This window comes from Neomonachus schauinslandi, chromosome 2, assembly GCF_002201575.2.
Source record: "Neomonachus schauinslandi chromosome 2, ASM220157v2, whole genome shotgun sequence".
Classification (NCBI taxonomy): Eukaryota; Metazoa; Chordata; class Mammalia; order Carnivora; family Phocidae; genus Neomonachus; species Neomonachus schauinslandi.
In genome coordinates, this window is record NC_058404.1 from 17,234,225 (window position 1) to 17,250,405 (window position 16,181).

Consider the following 16,181-nt stretch of genomic DNA (forward strand, 5'->3'; position numbering starts at 1 on the left):
TTTTGAACAGTGTCTGTTTTTTTTTTCTTTTATAAATGTCTGCTGTAAAAATGTGCTTAATGAGAAACAAATAAGTACATTGGTTAGAGAGAATTAAAATAGACTACTTAAAATCACCCAAGTTGGTCCAGAAAGTTCTACAGATAACTAGCTTCAGAATCAAAAAGCCCAGGTGCCTGGGTGGCTTAGTTGGTTAAGAGTCTTCCTTCAGCCCAGGTCATGATCCTGGAGTCCTGGGATCTAACCCCATGTTGGGCTCTCTGCTCAGCAGGGAGTCTGCTTCTCCTTCTGCCCCTCCCCCTGTTCCTTCTCTTTCTCTATCTCTCAAATAAATAAAATCTTTTTTAAAAATCCCAATTTAACCATTTTATATTTATGTAATTAGAGAAAACTGCCTTACCTCCCTAGACATTTATTTTCTTATTTTAAAATTAGCAAAGTTGAATAACATTTTGAAAATCCCTTTATATTTTAACATTTATTGGTTCTAACTGTGCTACCCTTCCACAGAAAATGAGGACTAAAGGTGAGTCTGTTGAAGGAGAGCGGATGTAGGACAGATAACCCATTATATAATTTCCAGGTAGAGTCTTTTAGAAATTGACCACTTAAGAAGATGTACTTAGAAAAGCAATATTGTCTTAGTATTAACATAATTGTTCACAACGCAGAGTACTAACCACTATACAATCACAGCATGCCACCAGAAGCTGCCCAACATAATTGTTCAAATGGCTTTTTAACACCCCCCCTCATTGCTATATATTAACTCTAAATAGATATAAGAGATATTAATTTCTGTTATATAAATCACTTTTCATTAATTTATTCAACCATTATTTATTAGATGCTGAATAATCTCTGTCTTCAGATATTTGAATCTAGGAGGAGGAGCTCACTATTCACGACATTCTAAGACAGTAGTGAATTAATATAAAATAAATTAGTTCAGTGAAAGAGTAGAGTTCAACAAGACTAGTGTATTTAGTGAAGTGTTCATGGAGAGGGTGGTTTTCATACTCAATCTTAGAGAGTATGTATGACATAGTTAAGTGGGGAGAGTACATAGGATACTCCCTGGGAGCTGAGAGCAGGAAGAGAGTACATATCTTCTCTGGGAAAGTGAGCCTATCAATCTGAATACAATAGAAGCTTCCTTTGGGAAAATAGAATGACACAGGATGGAAAAAGTATATGAAACCCAGTTCTGTAGACTGGCTGGATATATCAACCTAAAGAGTTGGATGACCTCTGTATCTGTAAGTGTTATATTTTCTACTGTAATGCACAAGCTTGACACATTTTCTTTGATAGGAAGCTTTCCAAGTGTTTGTACAAAGTTTCAGTATTATTTTAAATCTTTACTGCTTTGCCTTAGCCTAAAAAGAAAGTTTAGAAATCTCGACATTGTGCCCTTTTTGTAGAGAGGAAATAAGGCTGAAATGTTAACACAACTGGCTGAATACAATCCATTAAGCACAAAACCCTAACGAATAGTATGTAGCATTTTTGTTACACAGAAATCTGCTCAGCTATTGTCAGTGGAAATCTTTTGGATTGATTTAGGCCAGCCATCTAAGCGGTATAGGGCAAAGAAGTATTGAATGAACAAAGGCCAAGCTAAGAAAACAGCAGAGATTTTTTTTTTTAACTCCAACTGTAGGAAACCATTTGTGGAATTAAAACAAATTGGAACTCTAGAAATATGTAATAGTTATTTTACAAGTAGGGATACTAAAGCAAAATGCTTATAAAACAGGTGAAATTACCTTAAAAAGTTGAAATTAATGACAAAAGCAATAATAATGTAGATAGCAGGCACTCTGTCTCTTCCCAAATTCCTGGGCTGGAAGTGGGTTTCCCCTGGTCTTTATGGTAGTTAACTAGGTACATGCTTTATAGTGTAAAACTTATATGTTATTTATTTCTTGCAATCAGAGAAGGTGGTAAGCATCATGATTCCCATTTTGTAAATGAGAAAACTTAAACCAGTCAGAAAGTGGTGGTAGAGACAAGACTTATTTTTTTAAATTTTTATTGTTATGTTAATCACCATACATTACATCATTAGTTTTAGATGTAGTGTTCCATGATTCATTGTTTGTGCATAACACCCAGTGCTCCATGCAGAACGTGCCCTCTTTAATACCCATCACCAGGCTAACCCATCCTCCCACCCCCCTCCCCTCTAGAACCCTCAGCTTTTTTTCAGAGTCCGTCTCTCATGGTTCGTAGAGACAAGACTTAAAATAAGCTTTGGGGAAGGGTTGAAATATGGAATATAGAATATTGCTGTTTCCCTCTCATTTCATAAGCTTTTATGGGCTATTCCATACTGTGAACGTTTACCTGTAACACATTTACTGTAACACTGTTAAGAGGAGCTAGTGAGGTTGAATTTGATTTTCTCGGATAGTGTGGTTTTAAACTTTCTAATGCCAAACTATTTCAAAGGCTTTTTAGATAAAGATAGAAACAGGTTTTTTTCTTTTCCTGTTTTTCTTTTTTTGTAAAAAAAAACTTTCTCCAAACAATAAAGAAAAAAATGAATGAAAAACTCATCAATGAAATAAGGAGACTGATAACAATCCTCAACCCTACATTTTGAAGGATCACCAAATGCTCAGAAATCTGAAATGAAGGGGGTTACTGATACCCTACATCCTTCAAAGCTCATTAAAGAACTGATTTTTCCAAAACCCCACTGTGAATGTGATTGTCAAGGGAGCAAAAGAGTGAAATAAGGAGGGAAACAGTGGTCACTTGAGGCTAAGAGCAGGTCACTTATAAACTCCTGAATGTTGAAAAGGAAGGGGAAATGTTTCCAATGTTACCAATGACAAAAGAGAATTCAGAAAGCTTTACTTGATATGAACATTTTACTGAGTGAGAAACTGTTGGTGAACAGGGAGACTTCAAAACCTAAAGTTGTTAGTAGTTACAGCTCAGTTTATAAAGCAAGAATGAGTAAGTACATTGTTTTTTATTTTCAGTAATTTGTTACTGGAAACTCACTTTCCTCTCCTCTCCTGCATGAGCTTACTGGTTTGTAGCTAATTAGCTAGGAAGCTCTAAGGTCATGCTGACATGAAGAAAGCTTAAGCTTTATTTAAGGTCAGAGGCAGCATTTCAGGGAAATCAATACAATTTGACATTTTGGTTATGTGACTAGGAGTGTTTGGTCTAGGGGTACATTCAAGTTGTCTCCACTTTAGTTTTTATTTAACACCAATAAAAAAAAAAAAGTGACAGACCTGGCAAAATGTTTTGGAGGTATGTATCCAAGCAAACCTGTTTGACGTTACTTTCTTCCTCACTGCCCTCTCCTCTGTTCCAGCCTTTGGTTTCCCACCTTTGGTTTAGTAAATAATTTACCCAATACATGAATAACGAATAATTTAAAAAATGAACCAACATGGGATCTATCACAAAGGCTTAAAAAAGGAAAAGAGTAAAGCCAAAAACAAATGAAGAAAATACCACACAAAAGGAATTAACCAAGGAAACAGAAGAAGAATTCAAACTGCTTTCTATTCTTTCAGAAACATTTCTTTCCCTCTTCCTCTTTCTCTCTCTCCCTCTCTGGATCCACAAAGTTACAAAGGCTTAAAGAGATACTAAAAGACAAGAGAACTAAATGAAGTGGCAGGACTCAAGTAATAAAGGGAAGCAAAATATAAAAGCATTATAAAGATAAAAGCAACATAAGAAGAAACAGAAACAATAAAAAACTGAAATATGGAGGAATAGTGAATAAGCCTAATGAAATAATGTACAATAAAGTGAAAAAGAAAAAAAAACTACAAAAATAATTAATAATATAATTTGACTATATCTTAAGTGATGCTCCTGAAGAATTGTCCCATCCCAAATGCCAGTAGCACCCACTCTGAGAAGCACTAGAGGTGGACTTCCTAGAGAAGCACTTCCAGTGGACATGTGTCTTCTCATCCTCATCATTGCTACTTACCCCCCTCTGCCAAATTTAAAATGTAAAAGGAGAGAGTCAAAGGTGCATCTATCTGATGACCTCTATTTTCTTTGTGGATTTGGATGTGATGTCTACTGAGACTGTGTGTGGAATAGGAGGTTTGAAAATAGTGTAAAAGGCTTAATGTAATGGTTTTGGAGAAGGAGAAATACATATTTATTTAAGGTTGAGGACTATGAGTTAATTTGTAGTGACTGCAAATTCTTACTCGTGGTTCTTAATCTCTTGGGGGGAGGCGTGGAGTAGTTGAAGGTTAAATTGATCTGGGGTCGAAATTTTATGTGACACATGGGAAAGAAGGACAAAAGAGAACGGAGTTGAAGGTATTTTAAGAGATTCATTGAGGTGGTTGACCCTGAAGTCCAGATTGGATAGAGGAGAAATTAAAGACAAAAAGATTTAGAGAAAAGGGAATGGCAGAGAAGTCAGTTGTTGAATCACTAATCTATTGTCCAATGAATTAAAATTTTTAGTAGCGTTTTTGATACTGTGACTTTTCACTGTGATATTGATTGGTCCCTCCTTATTGAAGGAAACTCTTTATATGATCACTCAGCAAGTACTTAGCATTGAAAAGCATGGGGCTAGGCCCTTCCTCATTGTATGTTTTCAGTGAGGAAGCACCCAAACGACTTTATTTCCAAACCTGATCCCTCTTTTTGTGATCTTTATCCCATGATCATATTCTCCCATGCGTGCTTACTTCTTCTTTTTTTTTTTTTTTTATCATGAAATCTTTTATGCACAGAAACATGCTCAGGTCCTTGTATTCCTAATCTTCTATCACCCTTTAATGCCATCTATTTTTTAAATTATAACCTCTTTTCTTTTCCCAAGTTCATCAACAGCTTCTTGAGAAGGTCTAACATGGACCTCAAGGCCTAGCTGAGTTATAACTGCCTCTCTAAATGTTTCTCTGATCATTACTTGGAATTGTTTGCACCATTTAGACAATTACCTTTTAGATAAGAGGTACTGAGTGATTGTTTTTGAATTTAGTGAAGTAAAATATATGCCCTGCCTTACCTGATAGGAAAATAATTTACTATAATACAAAGTTAGAATAAAGCAATAACAGAAGTATAAATATCAGGAAGGAATAATTAGTTCTGACAAGAGTAATCCAGGAAGGCTCTCTGGTAAGGAGATGAATTTAAACTGTATCTGGAGGGTGAATAAAATGTTGATGACAGAGACAGTGGGGAGAAGAGGAAAGTAAGACGGTTTGAACAAAGATATTAAAATCTGAGATCCTACCTAATTTTGTATATTTAAAGATAAAATATTTAAATACATTTTCACAGTATTATATGGTCTATAATATTTTTAAATACTTCAATATATAATATATAGATTTAGTTTTAATTTACACACTGTTGACCAGTTAATGTTTAAAGTATTCTTTTTTTTTTCATTGCTTGCTGAACAAATTTTTATTATTGTCTTTATCTGAAAAAGCTTCATAGAAAATTGTGGTTTGGTTTATTACCTCTCAGCAGCCTGCTCCTGAGTTCTAAGGAAGCTTGCCTTCTTCTGAGCTATCTGATCTTTCTCCTGGGCAAGAGACATTTTGGCATGGTTCCACCTCTTCTTTTTAACTTCTTTCTTAGGCTTCTTCTCATAGACTGGGTTCTTTGGTATAGCAGCGTGAGCCTTCTTATACATTTCCTCCATCATGCCTGGAGTTATATTGTTCTTTATGTATTGAGAGAATTGTTTCTTATAAGCACCCTCATCTTCTTCATTTAGGTAATACATGTAATCAACTTTCTGACCCATGATGTGCTTCTGATGTTCTTCTGTATTGAATTCCTTGCTTTCTGAATCATAACCAGGGAATTGTTTGATACTGCAAGGGAGAGACAAGCTTCCATCCACAGCTCCTTTGAGGGCCCCCCAAATTTTATTTCCAGTAGTAGTTCTGGCAAACCCAGCATCCAAATAGCAGGTGAAGGCACCAGGTTGACCATCACTGCTGTCCACATTGTATTCATCTCTAAGTCACCTCCACTTGGCCTTCATACATCTTGTCCATGCCAAACCTACTGAGAAGCCTGCAGGCCAGCAACAGAGCAATACAATATGCTGCAGCATAATTTTTCAGGCCAACCTTCACACCATACTCTGGGAGTTCACGAGCATGAGCTGCACAAACTATCATTTATCTCCTCTATGGGCATAAGCAATCGGACAAATGGTGACACGAAGCATCATCCTGTATTTAGGTGTATTATACTTATTTTATCCTGAACTACCAAGCATTTCCAAGCATAGTGATCAGTTTATCCTCTTGTCATCTTCTAAATGTCACTTGGTATCACTTGAAACAAGCCTTATTCTTGACAACTTTAACAAATCCCATCCTGCAGAACAGAGACCAGTGTCCTCAGCTAGCCACAGACCAGCAGGCCCAGCAACACTCTTGGGGTGGGGGTGGGGGGGTTGTTAATGTTTGAAGTATTCTAATAAGAATATTCCCTTTGGGGGTGGTTGGTTAACATGTGAAAAAGAAAAAAACCCACAATATTACACAGACAGTGACTAAAGTTGCTTCATCTATTCTTGTCTCTCTGTCTCTCAAATAAAGCAGTATATTTTATTAGATGAACACTATTCATTTGACCAACAAAAAATCAAATATGTGAATTGGGTAGAACCTCTGTACAAGCTTTTATACCTATACTTATATATTATATAAGGATCTAGTGAATCCAGTGCCTCAAGTTCTCAGAATGGCTCTGTATGGTTAGAATTCTTGAGCCAGTCCTGGACTGGAGACAGGAGATTGCCAAGAACTTTTTGTGCCTGACTCAAAATAAAAGACTAGCTGTGTATTTCTTCTATAATATTGTAACACTTGCCTGAAGTGATCTTTTCATAGAAGAGGAACTACATTGAAGCATATAAAATAGACTGTATGACTGTTTGTGCTTGTTGGCTAATAAATGTGTGAGTGGTGGAATTCCATATTACATTTATTCTTATTGTAACATACTCCATGGTAGCAAGTTTATAAAGAGTAATTACACATCTCTCTTTAAATACAGGAGGTTACCAGTGTTTACCAAAAATAATCCAACAGTTATGAACAACCAAACTTAGGTAAAGCAGTTTATAATGATAATTGTTAAGAAAATAAGTGGTCTGTTATTAAGATCAGGCTTCTTGTTACTGTTTAGGAAGATGATAAATCCATGACCCTTTAGCATACATAAGAAAAATAATTTTTTAGCAGACTTTTCAAAATATTACTAATTTAGAATTTCTGACTGAGCCTGTTAACTTTAATTTATTCATTCAACTTGATTTATTGGATCCTACTTCTGTGCTACCCCCTTTCTAGGGGTCAGGGATAAAGTGGAGAATAAGACAGACAAGGTCCTTGCTTTCATGCACTTAACGTTCTGTGGTAGCACAAGACATTCAGTGTTCAAGAATTCTAAAGATTTCCAATTGTTCTCTTGGTTTTCCATGAGGTTATTGAGAAATGAAACAAAATTCAGTTTTGGTATCTATATTTCTTTTTCTTTAAAAATTTAGTGCACTGCCAAAACACATTCACCAAAGCAACTTTTTTTTTTTTTTGGTTAAGAAACTGATTATTCTTATCAAACAAATAGAGACTTGGGCGCCTGGGTGGCTCAGTCGGTTAAGCGACTGCCTTCGGCTCAGGTCATGATCCTGGAGTCCCGGGATCGAGTCCCGCATCGGGCTCCCTGCTCGGCAGGGAGCCTGCTTCTCCCTCTGACCCTCCCCCCTCTCATGTACTCTCTCTCATTCTCGCTCTCTCAAATAAATAAATAAAATCTTCAAACAAATAGAGACTTACCTTCTTCTTTGTATAAATTATGTATTTTCAACACGTGCAGGACAGTGTTTATGGAAAGCTTTTTTCCAAATAGGTACAACCTCTGTTGCCAGAATAATTGCAGTCTCAGTAATTATAAATGAAACAATAATAGTAACATGTACAACACACTTGTATATGCAATGCACTCTCCTAAGAAAAGGGAGGATTCAAAAGTAGTGAAAGAAAATTTCCTATTCTACAGTCACTTGTACTTAAGGTGGGTTGGTGGTTCTCTTCAGGATCAGGTCTACCAGCTCACCAAGCTTTTGATCCCTTCATCAACAACATCTTAAAATTTAGCCCTTATATGTTTACAACATTGCCTTTCTAAAGTCATGTCACCTGGATCATAAGATCTGCAAAGATCTTCCTTTCAGTAGATTGCTTTTTCCTTTTGTTGATAGTTTCCTTTGCTGTGCAGAAGCATTTTATTTTGGTGTAGTCCCAATGGTTTATTTATTTATTTATTTTGTTAGGTCTTCTCAGGCAAGGGAAACGATCTAGAAAAATGTTGTTATGGCTTATGTCCAAGTTATTGCTGCCTGTGTTTTCTTCCAGGAGTTATATGGTTTTATGGTTTCAGATCTCACATTTAGGTTTTTAATCCATTTTGAGTTTATTTTTGTGTATGGTGTTAGAAAGTGGTCCAGTGTTATTCTTTTGCATGTAGCTGTCCCATTTTTCCAGCACGATTCATTGAAAAGACTGTCTTGCTATTGCATATTCTTGCCTCCTTTGTCATAGATTAATTGACCATATAACTGTGGGTTTATTTCTGGGATTTCTATTCTGTTCCATTGATCTATGTGTCTTTTTTTGTGCCAGTACCACACTGTTTTGATTACCATAGCATTGTATATATCTTGAAGTCTGGGATTGTGATATACCTCCAGCTTTGTTCTTCCTTAAGATTGTTTTGGCTATTCAGGGTCTTTTGTGGTTCCATACAAATTTTAGGACTACTTGTTCTAGGTCTGTGAAAAACACAAATGGTACTTTTGTAGGGACTGCATTGAATTTGTAGATTGCTTTGGATATTATGAACATTTTAACAATATTAATTCTTAGGATGACTTTCATTTAACAACCACCTGGCTGGGTATGGAATTTTTGTCCTTGCCTGGGAGCTGTTAGAGGGGCAGAGCTCAGACCTCCTCTCATCCTCTCACACTGTGCCTGCTGGTTTTGCACAATAGTTTGAACAAAAGCAGTAGTTGAGTTTCTTAATCCATCCTTGCTGAGTTGCCATTGGCAGTCATTAGTTCTCCTTCATAGTTTTTTTTTTTCTGTTAATGCAGATATTTTCCCATACACCTCTTTTAATAGGTATTTTAACAAAAATGAGGAATAAGAAGTTCAGCCAGAGACTTTATCTTATGCTGCCATTCTGCATTCTAGAATTTGTTTGATTGACAATTGATTGTTTTTGAGAGGATGATGACGATTTTCCTCAAAAAATTAACTTCTTTAAAAAAAGAATATTATAAACTTTTCTAAGACAACGTAAACTTGTCAAAACCCCAACTGAGCAGACTGCTTTCTATTCTTTAGTGCTTTTTTTGAGAAAAATCCTTCATATGTTTGCTTAGTTGTGATCTCTGATTCCACTAGCATTTATTGGCAGTTTTTACATACAAACCACCACGATTCAAACAGCAACTTCTAGTGACTTCTCTACTGAGCTACTACTTCTCATCCTAAACTGCTCGCTTTCTTTTTTAAATTGTGTATACTGTTCTTTCTCTGTTTCTCTCTGTTTTGTGCCTATGTCTGTTTCTATCCCTATCTCTCCTTCTCTTCCCCTCTCCTTCCCTCACCCCAGCTTCTGAACCTTTCTCCCTTCCTCCAAAGCTACTTCCCAGGGCTCTGAGCTTATCTTTGGACAAGACAGAGAAAAGACTTGAGGCAGCTTGCCGGTGTCTTGTAGCCAAAGGCTATTCTCCACCCGGTGGAGAATCATTATCACTTAGGAAACCTCACTCCAGTGACATCTCCTCCTCCCTTCTACTTCCCGTTTCCTCAGAGAGAATTACCATGGCACTGAACCCTCCCTCTTCTCACCCTCACTCATAAATCTTATCACCACAGAATGTATTTGAGTTAAACTGTTATAAGACTTAGGTTCCAATTTCAGAATTTTCCTTTAGAAATTTTTATTTTACAAATAAGTTCTTTCACAGAGTTTAACTTAGCCAAATCTCAGTTGAAGAAAAATAAAAGCAAAAAAGTAGTTATTTGGCATGCTGATCAGCTTTCCCTGAACAACTTTAATTTTCTCATTCGTCTACTGGTTATTTTTTTCAGTATCTGTTGCTCTATATTGTAAAAGCCTTTCCTGAGTTCTAAAAGGCCTACTTGGAAAAACAATAGAAAACAATTAATAATTGTTATATTGACTGGTTTATATGTTTGCATAAAATCCAGTTGAGAAACCCAATATGCCATTATAAAGATGGTAAGAAACACAGAACACTCATAATTATGTACAAATATGGAAGGGGGGTACTTCCATCATGATTTTAGTAGAATTATTAAATGAAGATATATATACAAGATTCTAAAATTTTCTTAATATGTTCTCATAAAATTAGCTCAGTCATCTCTTAATATAACCAAACATCAACATTACATAGTAGTATTTTCTGAAAGAATAGGAGAGGGTAATAATGGGTGATTAACACACTATAGTCCATGCTTCTCAAAGTGACATCCAATAGCTGCTTGCATGAGAATCTGAGTGCTTTTTTAAAAATGCAGAGGGGCACCTGGGTGGTGCAGTTGGTTAAGCTTCCAACTTTTGATTTTGGCTCAGGTCATGATCTCAGAGTCATGGGATTGAGCCCTGCACTGGGCTCCGTGCTCAGCACAGAGTCTGCTTGTCCCTCTCCCTCAACTCCTCCTCTCCCCTCACCCCCACTCATGCGTGCTCTCTCTCTCAAATGAATGAATGAATGAATGAATGAATGAATGAATGCTTTAAAAATGCAGATTTCTGAATCTTCCCCACACCTACTGAGTCAAAATCTCTGGAAGTAGGACCCTGTCATCTTCATTACATGAGCTCCCTGGTTGATTTTTATGTACATTGAACTCTGAGACTTAGTGAATTAGGTAGTATTATGCAAAAGGTAAAATAGGGTAATAAAACTTAAGTGCTATCTCCTTTTTATTGTCCCTTTCTCCATTTCAGAGGGAGATGTTTTTCTTGAGTCTTTTTAACTGCTTGACCAAAGAACAAAAATCGAACAACCTGTTAGAATCTCCTACTTCAATTTCAGACAATTTCATAGATAAAAATGGCCTTGAGTCTAATAGAATGACTGTTACATAATTTTCTCTGATTCTTTTTTTATGCGTTTATCTAGTCCCAATTATCCTTAGATACAACTAAGTCCTTATAATAAAGCACATATAATTTTCTGTCTTGCCGTGAAGTCTTTAAATTCGTATTCTGGATAGTTATGTGAGCAGTGCAATTAATCCAACAATACTTGTGGAACACTGAAACAATTAGGTTAATAAGGAGGGAAAAAAATGTAAACTTGATGAAGAAGAAAATTGGATAAACTCATTTGACATTTGCAAATAAAACCACAGGGGAACTTAATAGGCCCCTTTATATATTTTAGGAAAAATAAATCCAAATTGGTCCCAAATTATCAGTCATATTCAAAACACTGAGATGCCATTTACAATTTAATAACTTTGAACACCATTATTTTGTAATTGATTATCATTTAGGTTCAAACCAATGCTGGTGTTCTCTCTAAATTCTTTTGATAAAGAAATGTCAAGTAAATTGATGGTACAACCAAGAACAACTTGTTTTCAAGCATATTTAAATATTCCAAGCAGCTGTTTACATAAAAGCAAATAACACACAAATTATACACTGTTGGGGAGCAAGAATTCCTGTCCCCTCGAAGGTTCTTCTAGCTGAACTAAGAATCAAATTGACATGAGATAGATTAACAGGAGAAAACCAAATTTAATAGGTATATGAATGGTGAATCCACATAGACCTGGAAGTTCCAAAGACAGAATGACATATATGTCATTCTGAATTAGGGAGAAGGGGGTAGGGGCCTGAGATTTCAGAGGAAAGGAATGCACTTCACAGGACAATAAGAAGAGCAGATATTGGGTAATTGGATGTTTTCTCTGCCATACACATGGGTCACTCAGATAAAATTTATCTCCGTTAATAACCCTTATTCTGGGAAAGACCCCCCAATTTAGATTCTTCTGTGTGGTTAAGGGAGGAACAAAAGTTTCTTTTGAGCCCAGGGGGTCTCAAGTGCCTTCAGCTCAAAATAATTCACATACCAAAGTGGCACATGCAAAGGGCTGGGGGGAATGGGGCAGCTGTCCTGAATCCCCCCTTCAGTGCTCTCTATCCTTAATTTTGCAATAAAAGAGAATCTTCCAGAAAGTAAATTCCATTCCAGTTGTTTGTTCTATGAGAATTTGGTTTCAGGGTGTGGTTGGTATATAGTAAAAAGAATGTCTGTCTTCAGCTATCCCCCAATTTGCTAAATTATAAAGGACCAGCTTTTTGATAGATTACTGGGTGGATACTCTGTCAAGACACTCGAAGCCAATTTTGGTCCACAATTAGAAAGGGTTTTTTTTTTAAGATTTATTTATTTATTTGAGAGAGAGACTGTGTGTGAGAGGCGAGAAAGTCAAAGGGAGAGGGAGACAAGCAGACTCCCTGCAGAGTGGGGACCCCCCATGCAGGGCTCAATCCCAGATTCTGAGATCATGACCTGAGCTGAAAGCTAGAGTCAGATGCTTAATCTACTGAGCCACTCAGGTGTCCCTCAATTAGAAAATTTTAACCCTTCTAGCTAGTATATGTTTTCCTTTCTTTTTTAAGCTTCTTTTTTGTTTTGTTTTGTTTCAAATTTTTATTTAAATTCTAGTTAGTTAACATACAGTGTAAGATTGGTTTTAGTAGTAAAATTTAGTGATTCATCACTTACATGTAACACCCAGTGCTCATCATAACAAGTGCCCTCCTTAACTCATCACCCATTTAGCTCATCCTCTGCCCATCTTCCTCCGTCAATCCTGTTTGTTCTCTATAGTTAAGAGTCTCCTATGGTTTGCACCACTTTCTTTTTTTTCCTTCCCATATGTTCATCTTTTTTGTTTCTTAAATTCCACATAGAGTGAAATCATATGGTATTTGTCTTTCTCTGGCAACTTACTTCACTTAGCATAATACACTTTAGCTCCATCCATGTCATTGCAAATGGCAAAGTTTCATTCTTTTTGATGGCTGGGTAATATTCCAGTGTGTGTGTGTGTGTGTGTGTGTGTGTGTGTGTGTGTGTATACATACATACCACATCCTCTTTATCCATTCATCAGTCGATGGACATTGGACGTTTGGGCTCTTTCCATAGTTTGGCTATTGTTGATAATGTTGCCACAAACATCTGGGTACATGTATCCCTTTGAATTTGTATTTTTATATCCTTTGGATAAATACCTAGTAGTACAATTCCTGGGTCATAGAGTAGTTCTATTTTCAACTTTTTGAGGAACCTCCATACTGTTTTCTAGAGTTGCTACACTCCCACCTACAGTGCAAGAGGGTTCCCCTTTCTCTGCACCCTCGCCAACACTTCTTGTTGCTTGTGTTGTTAATTTTAGCCATTCTGACAGGTACTCATGGTGGTTTTGCTTTGTATTTCCTTGATGATGAGTGATATTGAGCATCTTTTCATGTGTCTGTTTGCCATCTGGATCTCTTCTTTGAATAAAACGTCTATTCATGTCTTCTGCCCATTTTTTTAACTGGATTATTTGTTTTTTGGGTGTGGAGTTTGATAAGTTATTTATAAATTTTGGATACTAACCCTTTATCACATATGTCATTTGTAAATACCTTCTCCCATTCTGTAGGCTGCCTTTTAGTTTTGTTGTTTCCTTTGAATGTGCAGAAACTTTTTTTATCTTGATGAAGTCCTAATAGTTCATTTATGCTTTTGTTTCCTTGGCCTCCATTGATGTGTTTTGTAAGAAGTTGCTACAACTGAGGTCAAAGAGGTTGCTGCCTGTGTTCTCCTCTAGGATTTTGATGGTTTCCTATCACACATTTGGTCTTTCATTCATTTTAAATTTATTTTTTGTATGGTGTAAGAAAGTGGTCCAGTTTAATTCTTCTGCATGTTGCTGTCCATTTTTCCCAGCACCATTTGTTGAAGAGACTATTTTATTTCCATTGGATATTCTTTCCTTCTTTGTTGAAGATTAGTTTACCATACAGCTGTGGGTCCATTTCTGGGTTTTCTATACTGTTCCATTGATCTGTGTCTGTTTTTGTGCCAGTACCATGCTGTCTTGATGACTGTAGCTTTGTTTTTTTTTTTTTTTTAAGATTTTATTGATTTATTTGAGAGAGAGAATGAGATAGAGAGAGCATGAGAGTGGGGAGGGTCAGAGGGAGAAGCAGACTCCCCGCCGAGCAGGGAGCCCGATGTGGGACTCGATCCCGGGACTCCAGGATCATGACCTGAGCCGAAGGCAGTCGCTTAACCAACTGAGCCACCCAGGCGCCCGATGACTGTAGCTTTGTAATATAGCCTCAAGTCCGAAATCATGATACCTCTAGCTTTGCTCTTCCTTTTCAGGATTGCTTTGGCTATTCAGGGTCTTTTGTTGTTCCCTACAAATTTTAGGATTGTTTGTTCTAGCTCTTTGAAAAATGCTGGTGGGTTTTGATAGAGCTTGCATTGAATATGTAGATTGCTTTGGGTTATGTAGACATTTTAACAAAGTTTGTTTTTCCAATCCATGAGCCTGGAATGTTTTCCCATTTCTTGGTGTCCTCTTTAATTTCTTTCATTAGTGTTCTGTGGTTTTCAGAGTACAGATCTTTCTCCACTTTGGTTAGGTTTATTCCTAGGTATCTTATTGTTTTTGTTGCAATTGTAAATGGGATTGACTCCTTGATTTTTGTTTCTGCTGCTTCATTATTTGTGTATAGAAATGCAACAGATTTCTGTATATTGAGTTTACATCCTGCGACTTTGATGAATTCATGTATGAGTTCTAGCAATTTTTTGGTAGAGTCTTTTGGGTTTTCTACATAGAGTATCATGTTGTCTGCAAATAGTGAAAGTTTGACTTCTTCCTTGCTGATTTAGATGCCTTTTATTTCTTTTTGTTGTCTGATTGCTGAGGCTAAGACTTCCAGTATTATGTTAAATAGGAATGGTGAGAGTGGACATCTCTGACTCATTCCTGACCATAGAGGAAAAGCTCTCAGTTTATACCCATTGAGGATGATATTAGTTGTGGGTCTTTCATATGTGGCCTTTATGATGTTGAGGTATATTCATTCTCCCCTACTTTGTTGAGGATTTTTATCAAGAATGGATGCTGGATGTTGTCAAACACTTTTTCTGCATCTATTGTGGGGATCATATGGTTCTTATCCCATTTATTAATGTGGTTTATCATGTTGATTGACTTGAGAATATTGAACCACCTCTGCAGCTGAGGAATAAATCCCACTTGATGGTGGTGAATAATTCTTTTAATGTACTGTTGGACTTGATTTGCTAGTATCTTGTTGGGAATTTTTATATCCATGCTCATCAGGGTTATTGGCCTATAATGGAAATAGATAATTTGAACAGACCCATACTAGAAATTGAATCAGTAATCAAAAATCTCCCCTCAAAAATGTCCAAGCCAGATGGCTTCCCAGGGGAATTCTACCAGACATTTAAAGAAGAGTTAATGCCTATTCTCAAACTGGTCCAAAAAACAGAAATGGAAGGAAAACTTCCAAATTCATTCTACAAGGCCAGCACTAGCTTGATTCCAAAACTGCACAAAGACCCCACAAAAAAGGGAGAATTACAGGCCAAATATTTTTCACCTCTACTCAAAAACTTTGTTGTTGTTTACTGTTTTTATTGTTCTTTCAAAAGAAATTGGTTATGGCTCATTTTTAGAAAAATTAAGGTATTAATAGAGTATATTTTCATGTATGGTCCTAAATATACTACCATGATATAAGGACTTCTTGGAAACTGAAAAACAAGGGTATTTTTTATACATTTAGATACAAAAGTTAATAAAAACTTTGTTCTAATGAGTGTAGGACTTTGATAACCATTCTTAATCCATTCAGCAAACAAGTACTGTGTACCTACAGAGGGTCTGCATATGTATGCATCCGTTTACAGTGATGCAAATGGGAAAAACAGAGTCCCTGAACCCACAGTTGAGAGTCAAATGAGATGATTCATATTTAAAAGGAAGATGGCCCCTTTGATACTCAGACTTGGGTATCAGTAAGAAAATGGATACAGTTAGTAG

The 16,181-nt window shown here is 36.4% G+C and overlaps 1 pseudogene; it reads right to left on the reverse strand.

The window, feature by feature from the left end:
- Positions 1-5,504: 5,504 nt before the first annotated feature.
- LOC110584235 lies at positions 5,505-6,353 on the reverse strand (annotated as a pseudogene).
- Between the last annotated feature and the right edge of the window lie 9,828 nt (positions 6,354-16,181).